The following is a 4,413-nucleotide window of genomic DNA, read 5'->3' on the forward strand; positions in this document are numbered from 1 at the left end:
TAATCAGTCTGAAGTGTTAGTAAAAAAACACTTGCCCAAGGTACCACACAGTAGGATTGAACCTCAAACTGTGTGGTTTAGAAAACAAACTTCTTAGTGTACAGCCACGCTTGCACCATGTAATTTAATAAATCGATCTTCCAATAAATTCTCATTTCTTTCCATTTCCATTTTATTTATTTTTAAATCTCTTGTGAGACTATTTCTGATTCTGCTGGAATATTTCTTAAATTAATGACACTTGACCATTCTATGAAATACCACAATATTGATGGTGTTAACTCCATTACATGGTTTCTATAGGTCAGGTTTTAAATCGATATCTATGCTGGTGTTGTTCGAATATAATAATAATAATAATAATAATAATAATAATAATAATAATAATAATAATAATAATAATAATAATAATAATAATAATAATAATAATAATGATAATAATGATAATAATATACTATCAAAATGAGAAATTTCTAAACCTCAGATCAAGTTCCATTTGATAATGTTGTCTTTGATAATAATGATGATACACTCCTTAATTAAGTTAACTTCCTTATTTTAATATTAGTGAATTCAATTGTTTTTTTTTAGAATTATCTGATTTATCTCTCTATGTGTGATGGACCTTTCACTGACTTTCATGTGATCATATATATAGCTAATATGATGAACAAAAGCTAAAATGGAACCTCTACATGATCAATAGATCTGCTTGAAATAGCAGCCAAATTTCTCTCAAAATTACACTTTGCTAGCTTAAAAAAGAAGACACATTTGCTTGTGCTGTCCAAAATAAACACCATAACTGAAAAAATCCTTATCATGGCCATGGCTATGATGCTCCTCCACTACTCCAGCTCATGTTCAGAGATACACATATTGTTAGCCAACAAGGGACATGCTGGACTGGTTAAGGTCAAGCAACTGACAAGGAAAGTTGTATTGAGCACAATATTTGCTTTCGCCCATCTTTTATACCAAGACAAATGGGAACCAGTGCCTGGTATTTATTGCTATTATTATTATTGTTCAGTATCATTTTTATAACGTGCTTTCACTTCACTACTGAGCACAGCTCTGTGTGCCTTGGGTATGTGCTGTGGTTTGCTGTGATGCTCTTATGGTTACTGTATTGAAAGTGTTTTATGTAGGATGTGTGCAGTGCCCAGTAGTGCAATTTTCTGTATGTTATATATATTTGTAAGTCCTGGTGTTTATTATTATGTATTTGTCTGATATTACTATTATTATTATTATTATTATTATTATTAAGCTCCTCTCTTTGACGGAGCTGCAGTCCTGCACGAAGAAAAGACTGAAACTGGGAGCGTGACACTTAGAATGTTGTCAGGCACTTACAGACCTCTACCAGTCGGGCAACGGGATCAGTGGATGTTCTACTTCAGAAATTTATGGAGTATTAGTGGTGGGGAAGTGCAACAACGTTCTCAGGAAGACTCTGGGTGGCGACAAAAACGAACTGGCTAGTCTGCTCCAGAGGACTTTCCGGTCGGGAACTATCACGGATAATTTCCAGATGTCCTTGACCTGGCAGTGCTACCAGGGAGCACTACCAGCTCAAGATAAACTCTACAGGTATGGATGTGCTGTCAGAGAGGCTTGTCCAAGGTGCTTGCAGAGTGATGAAACTGTTCTGCATGCACTCATTCAGTGTCTGGGCATTGCTGACTTGTGGGGTTATGTCGAACAACTGCTGTCACATGTGGGATGGATCCATCTATCGGTCAAGTCTGTTTCTCATTTCAAGTTCCTGTTGGTCAACCAAACTGGGCTTTACTGTCAATTGCACCTTTGTATGTCCATAGCTTGCACTAGGTACACAAGTATGGAATTTCTACCTCTACCTTTTCTATACATCAAGCAGGATCATTTTCTTGAAGGAAGCAGAATCCCATGTTTTCCTACGTATTAGACCTTTGGTCTTTGCTACGTTAACTTTAAGGCTTTTTGGTCCCAGGTTTTCTTCTACAACTGAAATTTTTTCCTAATTCTATTACAGGAACGGGGTCATTAGCCCATAGCTGTTTCCTAGGGTAACCAGACTCAAGTTCTTGTGCTATGTTCTGCAGACCTATAATAAATAAACAGGGTTTGAGAACTAAACCTTGGCAAACTAATTCACACTAATTTACTGCTATACTCATTACAAATTCTCACCTTACTGTCAACACCCCTGTATATGGTTTGTATGGCTCTCACAAGTCATTGATCTACCCTCTTGGTTTTTCAGTGACTTTTGTTGATGTTTTTTTTTTTGTAGAACTACAGTTATAGAATTTTAAAATAAAAAATTTTAAATTGAACTTCATAACTCTCCTGCCCTATCCCACCCTCCTTCTCTCACTACACACACGCACACATACACACACACACACACACTTCAGTAATGCAGCTATACACATGCTGTGGGTGACTTCTTTCCCTTCTTTGAACTTTTCCCTTCCTCCTTCCTGATGAAGTGCAATGCTCAAAACATCAAAATCTCTCTCTTTCTACCAAACATCAAACTAATACATTCCTTGCTCATGTCCTCTTGTTGTTTGTTAATTTTATCATTCGTTTGTATTGAAATGATTGTTTATATGAATTGACCATATATATATATATATATATATATATATGTTAGTTGAGTTAGAGGTCAAAATAACCGTCTAAAGTTTAGAAGTATCCGTTACACTACTGGTGTATTACCTATATTTAACCATGGGCATACATATGCAAATATATTATGCTCATAAATTATAGGTAAAGACAAGGATAAACACAGGTTTATCAAGAATCAAAATTTAAAGAAAATATAAAATGGAGAAGTACTGATGAACAACGATTGACTTACATCAATTATTATTTATTAATTCAATGCAAATAGACAGGAAATGGATGGGATGCAGTCTATTTGCATTGAATTAATAAATAACTGTTGTTCATCAGTACTTCTCCATTTTCTGTTTTCATTATGTGTGTGTGTGTGTGTGTGTGTGTATGTGTATGTATGTGTGTGTGTATGTGTGTACATATATAGAGAGAGCAGCACATAATCTCTCTATAACTGGAGGTAGGGAACAACCTTTTAAGTATTATTGCTGTAATTTTTTAAGTGTGCTTCATTTTGGATTTATAAACTACTGAGTGATTGTGTGTGTGTATATATATATATATATATATATATATATATATATATATACTGATAGAAAGGGACAACAAAAGAAAGAAAGAAACCTCGATGTTATGTAAATAATAGAGGAATTTATTATTATGTAAATAGAGGAATTTATCTGTAAAAATATGTGACACTTATTCAGTAGCCATGATAAAACTCTGAGTTTCGGATGCCGGGGTGGGAACCCACACCAACATCTCTATGGCCGGATAGCTGAAGAGATGTTGGTGTGGGTTCCCATCCCGGCATCTGAAACTTGGAGTTTTATCATGGCTACCGAATAAGTGTCACATATTTTTACAGATATATATATATATATATATAAAATATATAGTTTTAGGGAAAATAACCAATTTTCAAGAACTCATCGATGAAAATCCACTATCACATATAGAAAAATTAATAATTAAAAGCACAATAAATGAGTATAATATAGTATTTTCGCGCGAACTCTTGCTTAAAACGCTATAGCTATTAGATAACGTCTTAGTTTTTCAGTTTGAATTACGGAAAAATTTGGATAAGTACTGTTTTCACTTTGCTAAAGATTTTCTACTATTTGAAAATAATATGTATTCTTGTTTTTATACTATTCATTTGGTTCTTTATAGATTATTTTAATAGATAACTTATTTAACACTAAATTATTTAGAAGTTATAGTTTCATTTCAACATAATATTAGAACTTCGATTGGAATAGTGTTGATATATTTTTGATTATTTTTGATTAATATTATTTGATTAATTATTAATCTTTATAGTTTATAATATCGTTAAAGTTTTTTAAAATCAAAACTTTGTATATATATATAAAGTTTAACCTTTTATTCTTAATAATTTTTTCTTTCCTAATTTTTTCATTCATAATCTTTTCCATTCATAATTTTTTCATTCATATTTTTTATTATTACGTTTGTAGAAATAAATAATCTTGTATTTTTCTATTATTCAATTGATCTTTAATTATAATTAAATAAACGTCTTTAGCTTTAAATAGTATAGCTTTAACTATTACACCGGTTAAATATGTACTAATTTTATCTTCATTATTATTTTAAACTTAAATTTCGTTCAACTTGTATTTAAAACAATGATAATTTAAAACAATGATAATTTATGTAAGATGTTTTTTGTATATAATATACATGTTATTATAATGGATGAAGGGATGATTATTGAATGGTTATTATTTTGATATGATATTTTTTAAATAATTTTTCTATCTTTATATA

Source organism: Octopus bimaculoides, chromosome 1, assembly GCF_046866305.1.
Source record: "Octopus bimaculoides isolate indiv1 chromosome 1, ASM4686630v1, whole genome shotgun sequence".
Taxonomy (NCBI): domain Eukaryota; kingdom Metazoa; phylum Mollusca; class Cephalopoda; order Octopoda; family Octopodidae; genus Octopus; species Octopus bimaculoides.